This window comes from Vanessa cardui, chromosome 15 (genome assembly GCF_905220365.1).
Source record: "Vanessa cardui chromosome 15, ilVanCard2.1, whole genome shotgun sequence".
NCBI lineage: Eukaryota > Metazoa > Arthropoda > Insecta > Lepidoptera > Nymphalidae > Vanessa > Vanessa cardui.
The window spans coordinates 4,783,782-4,801,482 of record NC_061137.1 but is presented as its reverse complement, the minus strand read 5'-3'; the positions used below and the strand labels follow the sequence as shown (position 1 = coordinate 4,801,482).

The 17,701-nt window shown below is 32.1% G+C and overlaps 1 protein-coding gene across 11 annotated transcripts in view; it reads right to left on the bottom strand.

Moving 5' to 3' along the window:
• LOC124535788 (spectrin beta chain) overlaps positions 1–17,701 on the bottom strand; it is a 63,057-nt gene that overhangs the window by 43,450 nt on the left and 1,906 nt on the right. The window contains exon 1 of one of the 11 annotated variants that reach the window (XM_047112124.1): positions 14,589–14,735. The exons of the other annotated variants lie outside the window; for them this stretch is intronic. The gene's annotated coding sequence lies outside the window, so the exon portion shown is untranslated. Of the gene's footprint in view, positions 1–14,588; positions 14,736–17,701 lie in introns of those variants that run through there. 11 annotated transcript variants of the gene reach the window in all.

Genomic DNA, 17,701 nt, shown 5'->3' with positions numbered 1-17,701 from the left:
ACAGTACGCCGCGTGCCTGCCACTAACAGCCTTACCGCTTCTGCATTTTAACCGCACTACGATCTTTGTTTTGTTTGTTTTTGTAATCAACCTTCGACTTTTATTCCTATTCTATGGCCGAGCTCGAAAGATATTGTACAATGTCTGTCATCGGTTTCTCATTAGTTGAACAGTGGCAAAAAAAAAGCATTTTTTTCTTCATTTTTAAATAAATCTGGTACGTGAAACTTACTGAGAGAATCATATGCAGGAAAACTCATGTTAAAAACGAAAGTCACACACGCAAGGCAAATTTCGAAATATAAATTGTTTGAATGTTAACCTATTCGCGAAATATTCCCCCAAAATGATTCCCACGATAATAAAATATTCGTAAAGTGATTAAATGAAGTAAAGCGATGCACGATTTCCAGATACCAACGAATGTTGACATCAGCACGTGCTAAATATAGAGTCATTAGCTCCCACTAGTGAAGTTCTACTTGACTTTTAACGGATTCTCTTGATAATAAAATAAAACTATACTCATTCTAAATTCCAATACAAATATAAAAACATTAAAGAAAAATAATAAAACTGAGATAATACGTTTTATTAAAATTCGCAAATAAAGTCTTATCACAGAACTCTAGTCTAGATTCTGATGTTATTCAACATTGAAAAAAAAAAATAACAACAAAGTTTACGCAAATTTCAACCCAGATATTGTACACTATGTTAGTACGAATATACAAACCATACAATATAAGTAGCAAAGGTCTAAACAATCTAACCGAGGTTGGAACGAATTAGCGGACGAACTAACAGGTACTTCCCATGTTGGTTGTGGAGCACGGACGAATCCATTAACCCAAATATAGATCGCGCCCGAGCCTTGCCTGTCGACTACCACAAACTTACATCGTATCTTTTTAAAATAACTCGAGCTCAAAAATCTTATTTCATTTATACAGGTACTGAAGCAATTTTGAATGCCAGTTTATATAGTCACCAACACTTCAATTGTACGGATGAAACTGTTTCAGTAATCAATTCTCTTATTTGATCCACTGACGCAAATCTTGGTGTCGATTTTTTAAATAAACTTATTAAACCGGACTGATAATGTTATCTCTTTCTTGTGTGTGGTGTTAGTAAAAGATAGATAGTCATTTTAATCAATTTGAATAAGTTTACTTTAGCTGTAGTGTACAAACGCAATTATTCAAAGTAAAACAGTAATTCTAATGAATGTTAGTGTACATTGACTTTTTAATAAAAGCAAAATAATCAAAGTGACAGTTTTAATAGAATATAGTATATTTTGTTTATTAATAAATTCATGAGGAACAATTCAAAATGTTCATACAAATCTCCGACATAAATAGCTGATGTTTGTTCAAATATACACAAACGGAACGTGACGATCGAAAACGTGATGCTTCACAGAAACAAAGGGGATATCCGGTCAACATTGCCACCTCCAAATAGAAATCTTTGGTTACAACTTTCGTAAAAAAGGTTTAATACAATATAAAACCTTTATGCAGGCTATTAATTGAACGGAGAATCAGAATCAATTGATATATATTTTTTATTTTGTTTAACTTATATTATACAATTCAAAATTTTGGTCACAAATGAGCACCAATTTCTTTATTATTTTTGCAAGTGACAATACTTTCTATTGGCACTTATCGAACGGATCTATTTCCCGATTTATTTTGGTTGATGATTTTCACGTATAAACCCGACGATTTTATTTTTAAATTCGCGTAGGTACTTTGCTCTCGATGAGATTGGATGAAAAGAGGCCAATTACTCTTTCTTTTGTTTATGGTTTTAATAATAATTGAGTAATATTATTTAAATAAAAATAACCTCGAAAGGAAAACTGTTTGAATACCATCATAATCATCATTTGCTTGTATTTGTGTTGATTGTTTGTGATCAGCACAATAAATCATATAACACTGCAGGAAAATGGATTTGGCAGGCTTTATACGGAGAAACGCCCCTCACCCTCACTAGAATGTTTTTTCCGATCGTTTGGTTTAACAAACGGTTGGTTGAGTAATTTAAATACTTAGTAGTATCGATACCATTTGTAAACTTAGGTGAGATTCTTCATAAGAAATTATTACATAAAATTTCACTGCAGTCTGTAGACTTAAAAATTTTACAATTGCGATAATCAAATTTCAGATCAATTATGGATAAATATAAAAGAAAATATATTCCATTGAAGTCGCGTTCATACTTTTCTATAGAACAAGATCGCCACGTCAGTCATTATAATAGATCAGTCGTCATTATTATGGCTGCAGCATCTCATACCGGGCGGGTGAGTTAGAAGTCAATGAGACCGTACGTGGGTGTCGGCACTGAACTCTACTCGGCAGGATGAATTTCATTAGTTGCCAACTACATACCTTGTGTAAGTATATCAGTGGCGCTTGGCATTTGAAATTGTTTCCTAGACCTTTTCATTTCTTTCGTATTTAACGTAAATAAATTTAGACATTTAAAAATGTTAAGACGTAGCATTCGAAACTATGAAACACTTAATGTTTCCCATACTACATTTTACCTGCTTTTATTTCTGTCATTACTTTACGAACTATTCGTGCAGAACGAATCATCCTCACTTCTCAGAAAATCGTGCTTACAATTGAAGCGTGAATGTGTAAAAGAGCGAGTTTCGTGTTGGCAGCCACATCAAAGGTTTTTATAACATTATATAATACATTTGTAATTGATCGCATGTTCCTCCCAAAGGGCAGAGATCTGCAGGTTTGTTTGGTTCACTGATGTTATTGGTATGACATAAGCGCGGTGACGTCAGCGGGCGTTGTCGGCTCTCCGCAATGTGGCGAAGGCCGGCTGTGTTTGTCGTTTGAGCGTCTGACCGGTTTTATAACGACACATGCACTACGTTAAACGATCCCGACTTGCATATTATATATTATTATGCTAAACGTTATATGCTGAACCGCATATCTTTACTTATTTCTCTGTGTATCTGAAAGTAATAGAACCCTCTTTACAAAATCCTAATGTTTGTACTAATTTAAATTATATGTTTTACATTATTATGTTTAGAAGTTGTATAGTACTCTCAACTCCAGAATAGTCAAGCTTCATTAGTATGAGTACTGTATAATATATCATTAACATAGTCGTTATTTTCTTAAAGCAAAAATTGTTATTAATCGCATTAAAATCAAGTTTAATGCATCGAGTAATGACCACGCCCTATGAAGAACGCTTCGCGTCTATAGTGCGATGACGCTATCCGTATATTTAGGTCAATATAACTCGTTCATTAATATCACAGAACAAAAGTTTGTTCAACTATAAGACCTCACGCATGTGTTCTATTATTGAAATTACAAAACGTACAAAACATAATATTTTCTGAAACGTGCTTGTATAAAAATTTAAGTGACCCGAATGAAGCCGAGTTTTACCGAGACTCATTCGATTCAATATATTATCAATTGGAAACTGTGGTCGTGGTTATCTGTCGAGTATCGGATTACAAATAACAATAGATATAATATTGTGATTGTGTCTATTATATTTACATTGTTATTGTTCACTTCAACACAAGTGTAAATTTATGAGCTATCGTAATATTCTCTTATGAAGAGTTCAAGTAAATAACACAAATAGATCTATAAGATAAAAAATGATTGTGTGCTAGGAAAAGCCGTGAGATTTTATACCTCTGTATACTATAAAAACTAATGATCATGGTATTTAAATTTACTTCTCCAGAGATATTTAAAGGTGAGTAGAATATAAGTGATAAAAGAAGATAAAAGTGGGTAGAATAAGAAACTTCTCAGTAAAATAAATACAGATTTGTTTTAACTTTCATCTTTATCGGTCAAACGAGGTCGAAGAATATTAATCTTTGACAGATATCCATTTTTGTTTACATGTAAGATCAAGGAATTTCTATAAATATAGGCCTGGAAGTCAATTGGTTACATATTATGTAAACTTAACTGGTCTTATGCAAGAAAAACTTATGAAAGATATTTAGCGGGGATATAGTTAAGCACTGATATCTCTTTCCAACATAATTAATTAAACACCCGAAAGAAAGAGGACACAGTATTTTTAAATAATCAATCCCAATCAATATTTTAAGATAATATCCGTTATATAATTTCGTATTAAACTTAAAAACAAGACAGCGCAAACGAATTGAAGAGTTTTTGGTTACACTAACCAAACAACGGCTAAACGTCCGGCCGGACGTGATGAAAGTTGTAAGGGTGCGTAATAAGTAAGAAACCTTATAATTATCGAACCGTTAAATTAAAGGGGACTTAAAACGTACGAGATACTAAGACATTGCGAGCGTTCGTGTACTAACACAATATGAATTATTTACAAGGCGAAGAATTTCTCCGCAATACTAACTCATACGCTGCTTTTCGAAATGTTTTAACCATCATGAATCACTTCCTCCTTCGTCAAACTTATTTTAAAATGAAATATAACTCACGCCGCTACTTAATACAGTATCAGATTCGTGTTTACATTTTGAGATATTTCACAATTCATATTAACATAACTTTAGAGTGATATTTTGGGTGTAGTAGTGAGGTTTATCTTACGTCGTATATTCCTTTTTAATAATATTATATTCTGATTTAAAAATATTGTAAACATGAAACTTTTTATGTTAGTTATACCCTTAACTCACGAACATAGTGAGTTTCCAACATAAAACAAGACATTACCAGTCCTAAAATAGAATTCGTGACGTACTTTATTCCTCCAATCACACCCAGGTGTAATAATTTTCTTGGCTATTTTCGGTTATAACAGTCAAATCCAAAGAGTTATCTATCTGCCCAGGGTATATGACAGAAAACAATCGAGTTTACAAATACCGGTTCTCTATTCTCTAACCCTCACTGATAATACCAAAGATAGTTCAGGCGTTGCTTTCAGCACCAATATTGTAAGCATTGCCATCTCAATAATTCCAGGCTACAAATGAGACTTTCTTAACCAAATTAACTCGGATCTAATATCTCAGGATCTGCAGCCTTATATATCCACTAGACTTACGAATCAGTTTTAACCTTTAATGAAAATTGACAAAGACAAAGTCCAAAAAACGTAATTGATAGCGTTCAAAGAGGAATTTACGTCACTTGTCAATTGGTTAGACAATTACCGTACATTTACATAATCAATTGCCAACGGTCTTTGTTCCCTGGACAAAATATTTTTTCCTGCTTTTTTAAGGAAGTTAATGGAAACGTCCGGATTCTTGATAGCATCCAGGAATCGAGCAGGGGCTTGAAAATTTTTGACTTGTAGTTTGTTGACTTTGCAACTGGTTGCAAATGAAATATACAATAGTGGTGATTAACATTAATTAATTTAATGTTGCCTCATTAGATCTTCTAATTAAAAAAAAACATCGACTAATACATTCATTTGTTTTACCAATTACGGGACGAAGATGGAAACCTTCAACAATGAACGTCATTGCTAAATTTCGTATAACAAACGTTCGACCTTGTATGCATACATTCGACATTGATTTCGTATAATAAAACTGGGGGACCCATCGAACAAATAAGCTTCAAGACATTTAATATCACCACAATAACATACTTTAATAAAATGATTATCAGTTTAATCAGATCGTGTATATGTGTGAAATAATACGATTAGATTGTCCAAATCGACCGATAGTAAAATAATGAAAATTAAACAGGTCATGTTTGCGATATGCATTGTTGGTCTTACTCAAAGTTAAACCATCAGCAACAAAAGTTTTTGTACCACTACACTCCAATCATGTAGAGGAACTTGCTTAAAATACAATTGCAAGATTTGTCTCAAACTCCATAAAGTATACAAGTAATAAAATCTTCTAGAAAATTCGATTCGAAACATATCCCTTAAGACTGAAATATCGGTCAATTAGAAATTCTCAATGTGTGCTTTGTATTAACAAAGCTATAGACTCAAATGGGTCAAGCATAACTGTAAGCGTTTCTCGGTAAAGCAAAAAGAACTGTTTGTGTGTGTGTGTTAAATAAAGCGCAAGGTTTGAATGTATTGCATTTTAACTTTGACCTCGCTGGAATATAACTTGTTATGAAGCGAATATGTGCCAATAAACACTTACAAAGACAGTAAAGTTGAAGGCTGAAAGATCTTGATTGTTTGAAGTGGATGCACTTCATGATCTCGACTTTTATACAAAACTTTTATCGACGTATTATATGACATGACATACTGCAAACAATATGACCGTTGTTTAATCATACAACAACAACAACAGCCTGTAAATTCCCACTGCTGGGCTAAAGGCTTCCTCTCCCTTTGAGGAGAAGGTTTGGAACATATTCTACCACGCTGTTCCAATGCGGATTGGTAGAGTACACATGTGGCAGAATTTCTATGAAATTTGTCTTATGCAGGTTTCCTCACGATGTTTTCCTTCACCGCTGAGCACGAGATGAATTATAAAGACAAATTAAGCACTTATATATATATAGTGGTGTTTGCCTGGGTTTGAACCCGCAATCATCGGTTAAGATGCACGCGTTCTAGCCACTGGGCCGTCTCGACTCCGTTCCGAATCTGATTAAACTAATTTAATTAATACTTTGTCGAACAAATTAGAAGCTTATGTGTATTATGCAAACGTAAGTCACATTCTAATTAGATGAAAGCCGGGACTAGTAGAGCCTAACAGGATCATCATAAAACTCGCTTACATTCTGTTTGTCCTTATGTCACAGAAACATGAACTGCTTTGATCATTTCATAAAGGGAACGTAATTAAATCGAATCTATTTTTAGGCCTACAAAGGGCTGTGAGAGTATTTTCACTTCATTTGAGCACATCAAACATTCTATATATTTAAGATATTTTGCATTTATTACAGGCGCTATTTTGAACTTTACACAAGCTCAGATTTGCTCATTACAATTTCACTATCAATATATAGTTTAGTATATACTGTGATAGAAAAATATTGATGCTTTTTTAGTCAAACAAAAAAAAAACTAAACCTTGTGGGCGACCCCTAAAATAAGGTACAAAACACATTTGCAAAAAAGGAAATATTAATCATTACTAGCAAGGATTAAAAATAGATTCGAAATTAAAAAAAAAAAAAAAGAATAAGCGAAAATTTAAACCAAGGTACAAAATTACTCGACGTCCATGACGACTAAATATCTTTAATCCATTACATCATAGTTCATTCATGAGATGATATCACAGTTACTAGCATGGGAGGATGACCGTAAGACGGCTTGATTGTCACAAATTGCTGACCAACAACCGGCAAATTGTTCTTGTAGATTGAATGCTCTATTCAACGTCCACTTGAATTGGACTCTTGCTTAATTCTTACGCTGATGACAATCATACGACATTTTATTGAAGACTGTATTATTTATATTAAAATTAAGGAGTATTTGTCGTAATTATGAATTGGCTCAAATTCGATAGGTAAATTTATATAGTAGGTATATAATAGAAAATTGTGGAATGAAGTCTCATTTGATATGAAAATATTTCATCCTTGAAGGATGACTGAGTACCAGAAGAATCTATAATCCGAACGGTAGCTTTACCTTTAGATAAATATTAGACACACAAGTAGTTTTATTAGTCCATTTAAATAAAAATCTTTAGATTTTTTTTTTAATTCGATTAGCCCATGGGTCGTATCTGATCTATATCAATATAGGATATTATGTTAGAGGCGAACGTTCAGAAAGCGGTTGTTACGTGAGCCGGCGAGTGCAAGACGGACTGGCTCAGAGGTCGTCGACCCCGGTAGAGGACTCAGGACTCGCAGCTGAATATAAAATGTGATTTTAAAACAATGAATTAAAATCTCAAGATTTACCGCAATATTCATTTCATGAAAATTCTACAAACTGAATAATTATTATTTGACTTTATAAATACAGTTGCTGAAATTTTTGTCCAGAGTAAAAAAAAACTAGAGACTCTTTTTTAAATTTTTTTTTTAATAAACCCTGGCGTCACATAAATGTATTAACGTAGTTACATATTACATGTATTCATTTACTGAAATGAAGCTATCAATACACATTTGTCTACTTTCCAAGTACAGAGTGAATAGGTACGATGGGTTCGTTCATTCCACAAAAGCTTTATTAGCATTCAATCACCGAGTAACTTCATAACAGTATACAAAATGTACATAATAAAATTCAAGTCGGAAACGGGTTCTGTACGGAGTAATGGTACTCCACAATGGCACCATTGCAGTAAGAATACTTTAGAAAGTCTCGTACGAACGTTTTGTTAGCGCAATTAACGTTCTGGTTGCTCAAATACTCGGATATGAAAGGGCTCACCAATTCATGTTCTTAGTTTTATTGCGTTGGCATTTTTACAATTATTGTTATGCATGTGTGATGAAATAATTTATTTCAGACGAAGATCACATTTATGAATAATACTTAAAGAATACAATAATAATTACGTGTTATTTTTTTGTACGTAATTGCTTTCCTATGACTCTTGAAGTATCGGAAAACGCATTCAACAATTATTAGTTTTCTCGCTGCAATCCTTTACTTTGTAATAAAAACTATGAAGGTTTTAAACATTTCATTTTACTATTATAAAATATTATCGATGTTTAAAACGTAGTAACGTCACGTCTGATAGTTTTATCCTCGCAACTGTCTAGTCCAAACTTATATTTAGACTACCATGTATGAAGCAGATTCCAGAAACCGTAACTGTGGAATGTGTTTTGTTTATTTAATCGAATATTTGAAATATGTACCTTAAATTCATAACGAAAACTGCTTTATTTCATATTCAAGTTACAGTCTGAGAGCTATTTTTCCAATAAATATTTGTATAACTAACGTTACTAAATATTTATTTCATAGAGATATTGGTTACGAAGTTAAAGAATAAAAAGATTCTTGTTTCTTTTTCTTTGGTTGCCTACCTCTTGTTCGTTTTAAAGAATATTTATTCGGCTTAATAAAAGTAAAATTTTATGATTCAATTTGAGTGCTACGTTTGAGAGAAATGTTTCCGACACAAAAAATTGGTGACAAATGATACATTAAGATCAGCACGCACACCCACATATCCAAATACACATTTTATTTGAATAAAAAATATTAAGACCATTATGTAACATTGTCTCAAGCAGAGGTCAGAGGGGGTCACGATAAATTAGAGTCGAATGTATTGATATGACTCGTCGCGAGTAATAAGTCTGAACAAACGTATATTAATAACTACTATAGAATACAATTTATGAGATAACGTAAACAAGAAACAGGTTTCATTGGAGCTAACAACGAACCACAGTGATATGTGTTACCACGAGTTTTATCCCATGAGAAATCTTTTCATTTCCTGGGTTATATAATATAATATCATATTTTATCAATACTAGTAAGATGATGAAGTTGGAAAGATTAAATACTTTATTGAAATGACCAAAGTTTATTCATGGGTGAGATAGTTCATTTATTGATCTATAATCTCCATGCAGGCACCGAGGAGTAAAATTTTACCAGATCGTACTCACAATAAGTATGATATACATCATTCAAATTTAATGCAGGTGAATTAATGGAATACAACCTGATATATACGTTGGTATTGAGATAGGTTAGATAATATAACACGTTACGAGCGACGAGGGCGGCGTAATGTTAACGTGGGTGAAACCGCGCAGTACAACTATAAGTGGTAAAAATACTAGAACGTCTAATACTATGGCAACACTTATTTTATTCATATTATAAGTAAATACACTCAAAATCGGTACGAATTCGTTAGGACTTTAAATCGCAAGTTTGCCCACACCTATGGTTTTCTTTATTTTACATTAGCAGTGTAGGGGTTAATTGGTTACGTGATAGTGATAAGTCATCAACGTTTATAGACATTACCACTATTAAGTGTTGATATTTTCTAATACAATCAAAGCGCAGTCAGCCATAAGACCATTTAAATGCCTTGCCTATACCAGTCGATTCACATTTGGTTTTTTTTTTCATCATATACGCAAATTAGATGTGCCCCTGATTGTAATTACTACCGCCCATATACTCTGTAAGAAATTCATCACTTTCAATTCCTTACATCACAGCAACGCGCCAGCAACCTTGGGACCTAAGATGTTATGACCCTTGTGCCTGTACAATGATTCGCTCACTCTTCCAAACGAAACATAATAAGAATATTAAGTATTGCTATTTGGCGTTACTTTGAGACTGGTCGGTAAATAAAATTAATATATGCAAAATTGTATATCTATCCTTCTGTGTATAGGATTGTCTTGCTCTTTCATTTAATTTAATTTTTACGGCATTAGAAATTTAAATATCAATTAATAATAAACATTATTTTGAATATTAATTCGCTGAATAAAATAAAAACATGTCCATAGATAAGAATATGTATGCAGATTTTATGGTGCACTTGTTCACTGTATACGAATCGTGCATTTTAAATACTACAGAAGATAGATTGACTTCATAAACATAGCAGATAGTAAAATGCATACTAAAAGTTTGTTTATGGACTAATTATAACGCATCGAAGGTCGTCTTACCAGAATTATCATCAAGGAGTGATTAAGTCGAAGTGATAAGAACCAATATGAAGTAACTCATTACCCGACTGAATGATTATAAAGAAAATAATATTTAAATAACTTATATATTACGAAATATTTTTTCAATCAAAAATTAATTTATTAAATATTCCGAAAAAAATAAATAAATTCATTCATTTATGTTGAAACAATCAAAGATTTTTAATAGCATTGACCAGTGTCTAACAGTTTAGGCGGTTACGATGTTTTGTATATTTGCATGTACGTTACATTTTGTAGATAGAGAATTCGTTACTTTTGAAATAATATTAATTTCAAATGGAGGTCAATTCTGATACGTATATCGTAATATACTTTTTTGTAAATGAAATTACGTTTATTTTACTCGCATGAAAAAAAAATCGAGTCGAATGCTGTTTCGCCAGACACATCTGATTTAGGCAATGCAAGTGAAACCGGACTTGCGACTATTTCAATAGCCGTTACAGAGTATGAAACTCTTAAACAAACAGTCGCTGAGTTTAATTCGAACGATGATATCATGCTTTTTTATCTGTGTGTCTGTGTGTACTTGACACAAAATTAGCAACGTAATAACAACGATTTTTTTCTACACTTGAACTAGAATAACGCAAGACGTTATGCATATTTACATATTTTTTTTGTTTACAATGTGCATTACATAACTTTAGATATGACTAGAGCAAATATATTGCCGGCGTAAGTATTAAATAATTCATACACGTTTACATTTCAAGATTTTTGTCGCATGAAATTTATCGTTTAAAATGAACTACTGAGTTTCTTGCCGGTTTTTCTCGGTTGAATTTACTTTCCGAACCGAAATAGGTTTACTTAATATAATTGTTAAGTGACGATTCAAAAGTGCTTGTAAAAGCCTACTTGAATAAAGTATATTATGATATGATTTGATTTGAAAGCAGACGAACAATTCTTTTATTGGAAAGTGGCCACTTTCAAATTATTTCAACATCATTTCGTCGATGACCACGCTGAACCCTTATATACCTGTACCATAACATTGGATTACACAGCATTGCTGTTTGGGAGTAAAATGACTGGTGAGTGGGTAGTACGGAAAAAAAATCTGCAAAAGCCAACAAAAACTTCGTACAAAGTAAAACGATAAAAAAAACCAACTATGATTTACAAACAATTCCATACATGTCAACTTTGCTATCTTTATTGTTGATTATCAATACGGAACGACTACTAGTAGGTAGACCAGCAGCCCATTTGTCAGTAGAAATTATACAGATAGAAAAAAAAACAGCCGTTCGATTGAATATCGATAAAAAAACATAAACGACAACATAAGAACATAGAAGAACCTATTCCACAATCAGGCTGAACTAATAATGATAATGATTTAAATTACATGCCTATCTATCTACGTGAATTGTAACGAACATGCCTGAATTATCAAAGTAATACGAGATTTGTGTAGGAGATTAAAAGATGCACAAATTGGTGTGACATCATACCGTAACATTGTTGCATAAAGGCCAAAATAAATGCATTGTTGTATGACATCACCAAGGATGACACGGTCTAGTAGTCTTCTCTGATTTTATCAACAAATTGTTATAGCCCTGTTCATTACTTACATCGAGATAATAAGCTGTTGAATTGTTTCAAAATTACATTTTAATTACTATTGTGAATGAAGTTATGAAAAGCATATAGCGATTATTTTTCTTGAAATGTCCATGTACTTACGTAATTTGACTAGCTAGGGTACAAACTTGATACTAAAAAGGGCAAATTTCATTTTTGCAGATAGCTTAATAAGGAGTAACTTAAGACTCGGGTGCCTTCCAACGACGAATTAATATCACCTAATACATAATAATAATTAAGTTATAGTAAAATCTGCAAACTGAACCATAACTTATTTGCTAAATTCATCACGAAGTCGCGAGCTCAGCTTGGGTTATTCGACGATGGACTGCTAGTACTGGATATAAGTTAAAGTAACCATACGATGTTATATTTACATTTTCTTGACCAACTAATTTATTTATTTATTTTAGAAAGGCAGACGAGAAAATGCACCAACTGAAAGTGGTCAACTTCACCCGAAGACGCTGAGAAAACATAAACAACTTCTTTACCGTCAATGTGTCACCGCTCACAGGGTCTTTTGGTATGATGTCGCTTGTTCTTATAATTACACTGACAAATTCGAGACTTCAAAATTAGGCCAAATTATATTAGTGGTAGAATAAAGGATAAGTGCTAACTAACACTTCGACCCAGGAAAAAGCCCGAGAGATACCAATGCTTAATAAAGATTGCACAACAATGTAGAAAAGAGATCAATTTACACAAAGATTTATATTTTCGTACTAAAAATATCATCCAACTGAAAATAAATAAAGTATTCATTGGGTCAAAGTCCAAATTTTGCAAGCTTGAATACTTCAGTAGTAGAAATAACACGACACAAAAAAAATGCTACAATTGTGTTACATCAATAATTTAAAAGTTCCTATTTCTTACAATAACGATTTGATAAAATTACCTACTTGTTAATATAAAAGTCTTAGCTAAAATATTATTTTTCGGTATAAGGTATGGATGAACTCAATAGCTGTCGAAGATGAACACTCATTCCATTTTGAGATGAACTGAGATTGATATCCGTCTGACATCCGTCTAATATCCGTTGAGAGCAATAAAACCGTTTTACCTTAAACGCAATCTAGCCTTGCTCTCTTATATCATTAATTATTTATTAAACGTCTAGCAAATTTAAATTTATTGAAACACGATAAAGGTAGATTCTTAGTCGTATAATTTAATTTGATTATCTTCATGTTTGGATAACTTTTATAATTTGTGTTGTAAAACATCACAAAATAGGCCAAAAAACTTGGTCAAACTTTTCAAAAAATTATAAATGAATCACATATTTAAATAAGTATTTTTTTACATAAGGAATGGATCAAAACAATACAAGCTATGGGAGTGTGTCTACTTTTGTGCACAGACGACATTTTGTAGTATTATCGAAAATATACATTGTTCAAAAATGTTAGTACACCTCATTACATAATATTAAGTAAAAATCATTATATGTATATGTGTCGAAATACTCTCTCCCACTTGACGACTTACGTAACTTATATATTTAATAAAAATAAAACTTATCTTCTGATAATAAAAGCCTTTCTTAAATATTATCACTAAGATTTTTAGCTCGTTAATCAGTCACGCATACCATTGTATATTTTAAATTAAATTAACAAGTACTCAAAATATAAGTATAAAGTGTTAATAAAAGTTTAACATGAATAAAGGACAATCGATGAAAATCATCAAATTAAATCACGATTTCAATATTCATAAATATATCAAAGACTTCGAATCAATAATTGAAATAAAAAAAAAGACATGGAGCTTCTATTAAGCAGTTATGTATCTATTAAAAAACAACATGTCGGGTTACATGGGTTGATTACTATTGACCTTTTAATTGGATGTGACAACTATTCCAGATGAGTCATGCCAATGTGCTCCAGAAAAGAATCGCTACGGGAATTGGACTGTCTAGATGGGTCCAGGCCCGCGCCTGCTCTCTATACCTATTTTGCTAGCTTTCTAGGTCATCAGGGGGCGTGGAAAGAGACAGCAGACAAATTAAATTGACGAGAGAATGCGGAAACATTGACGTATAATAATACGAGGATTAGCTATTATTTTGTAACAGGATCGAAAATAGGATTAAAAATTAGTAAGCACGTCAATAATACGCTAAAATTTCAACATTGTAGTTGTGTATATAAATGGTATATGTGTTTAGGAAAACCTTCAAAGGTTAATACTACATATTAGGCAATTATCTACACCTACAGACTTCCTAATTAGTGAACAACTTATGACATCATCCGTCAAACTATTGATCTCCTCGTCGGGATTTCGGGTACGATACATTATGTCGAGTATTGAGCAACCACTACATACCAATGGTAATCGATGACTATCTCATATCCGTACATCCAATTAGTAATACACGGCACAGATTTTAAAAGTTCTATAAGGTATGAACACACGAGCCGGGCGCGAACGACGCACGAGCGCGTCGCGACACAGTTTACTCGGAGTGAGCGAGTCGAGCCCGCAATATCGATCGGGAACTCCTGGCGCCGGCAGTCCGCATATCCCTAGTACACGCACGCCCCTCCCACTTTTGTTGCCAACTTGCCACCCCACAATACACCCTTGCTCGCAGCGAATTAATGGCGTGACTTTTGAAACGAATAATAAAACAATTATTAAAAAAAAAATCGCAAATTACACGTTGGAAATCTTACTTAATCGTCATCTTTTTGTTAATTTTGGCTTTAAAGTCGACGTCGATATTGCAGTTCCTAGTTTTGTACTAAAATATGAGCGTTATTTTATTAGTGAATTTAATGTGGATTACTGTTATAATGCGTATGTGGCAACATTATAATACGGGTCTTCTTTTTTCCCCTCTCATCATGACCTTGCCTATTTCCTCTGAAATATCTATGCAGCATTGAATCCAACTAGGGAATTGTGTTATATCCAAAGGCGGAAAATGGGTAGACATGCCATTGAACTCTAAAGAGTCTGGATTTGATTTTTTTTATATGTATGTTGTAGTGGGTAAAGAAGAATTTTCTACACATATGTAATAATTATTTTTAACTCAGAACTTACTTTTTAACAGAGCAAGCCCAGCTAGCTACAATTGTTGGTTTAATTTAAGCAGTAATATATATTATGTTATATGAAATAATATTTTGTTATTATAATCTATTTGACTAGATAATGATTGATGACAAATGATGGACTAGTAGATTGTTGGATTATGTTCTGTAAAACTTTTACTCTAATAAATATTTATTAAATATTTTCATAGCTCGTACAATTATCATATGAGGGCTAATTATAATTGGCGCAATATAGATACAATTGGTCTTCAAAATAAGTATTCAATTTGTATGGAAATTTGAAGCTATATACTAATTTTTGGTATGCTACCTAGTCTTTTTCAGGAGACCAATGAAAATGCTAGAAAAAGCATTAATAATTCAATTCAATTCTTGGTTTAATGGCTTTTAGTTGTGCCGACAGGGCACAGATTATTTCGCCAATGTCACGTAGGATGGAGAAGACAGCATTAATAATTATTTTTGTCTTAAATAAGTCAAAGTCTAGCCAAACCAAAGGTACTTAATGCAATCTCAAAATAACTATTATTGTTTTTATTTATATCAATATAATAATATAGGTTATTTAAATAAAACCAGTTTAGAACAAATGATAAAATTAATTATGTATGCCACAATGACTTTATGTGGCATGCATTATGCAAGCAAGTCCTTGAAATACTTACTTAGAATCTCAACAGCCATCTGGTACATTAGAATGATGACTTAAATATCTATAAATATCTTTTTTGCATTAAATGAAAGGGTAAATGTCATCATAAAACATCAGTGAACAATAGATATGTTTCACTATAAACATTTTGAAGGATGTTTTAAGTTAAGTAGAATTTATTAATTTGCGGTTCTGTGTTTTGTCTTGTATTTTCTGTATATGGCATCTACATATATTTGGAACATGTAGTGCAAATTTTAAGAGAGGTCATTAATTATGAAGCACTTATTAATATTATCATTATATGCACCAATTTAATTCTCAAGGCGCAAATGTTTAACAGATTTGGCACCAATAATTGAGTTCAATCAATTAATCAGCATCTGTATTGCTACAAGTATGTTTTGTTTAGAATTTATATATCACCTCAGATTATCTGATGGCGAGTACAGCGACTGTAAATGTCCGAGTCTTAACACCAGTTAGTCCATTTGGTTGTCCAATTATATAAAATATATAGATAAAAAAGGATGGCTATGGGGATGTTTATTACTAATAAAACTTTTTCTATATACCCTTAATAGGTTTGTCCGTTGTCTAGCCTGGTGTTAGGTGTCTAACAGTTAGACTTCTGTCTCTATCATTCTATACAAGGCTACAACTACAACTCAGGCTAAGTAACTGTCATTTTTTAAAGCCTTTTAGTAGCCATTATATGTAGGTCATATAACATCAAAGTATAAATATATATTTATATAGACTATAGTATAACTGAGGTCATTATTTTTTTATAGTAGTAATAAGATAAACAAATGAGTCACCTGTAAGTTTGAAATCACCACTTGATAGTATGTGCCATTCTACAAAATTGCTAATGAGTGGTAAACTATAATATTACATATCCCTTCATACAGTTACATATTAAGTGTAGGCAACCTTCAGTCACAGAACAATGAACAATATTTCAGTTTGACCTGTCATCATTTTTAATATGCCATTTGACATATGTGTCATATAAAATTAAAGGCCCATGGTCACTTACTTTTGATAGATGAATTTGATCATACACCTCGGATTGGAAATGATTCATGAGGTGCAACAAGTTATTATTGACTCAAAAAATTAGATTTAATAATTCTTCTTTTGATTTACCATACAAACTATTTTTGTCAGAATTGGTGTTCCCACCTATTATTTTACATGACTCATTTACATTATAGTATGAAATCATCTTTATTTTGATTTAATACAAAGCTTACATAACAGCTGTTACACAAGATTTATCTTTATATTATAATATATTAAATAGTAATTATACATACTCAATATAGCTTGAAATAATAACTATAATTATAAATACATAACTGTGTATGTATTATCAATATATAGCAACATTATCTATGCTATCTGTAATAACTAGATGATAATGGTGAAGTTTTCTGTATTTGTCTGCATTAAAAAGATAACCTGTGATGAAGTAACAGGTTTTATTAATTATAATCAATCATTTAATACATTAAAAGTATCTTATAATTAAATATGAACAAAGTACTCAACTACATTTGACATCCCATTTAAGTAATAACATGCATCTATATTTTTACATATGTACAGTAAAATATTTCCTGAACATTTAGCTAAATTATCTCGGGATTGGTTTTCTTGGCAATATTCGAGAGGACCTCCTAATAGAATTTATTTAAGCGAGTATTTATTTATTTGAC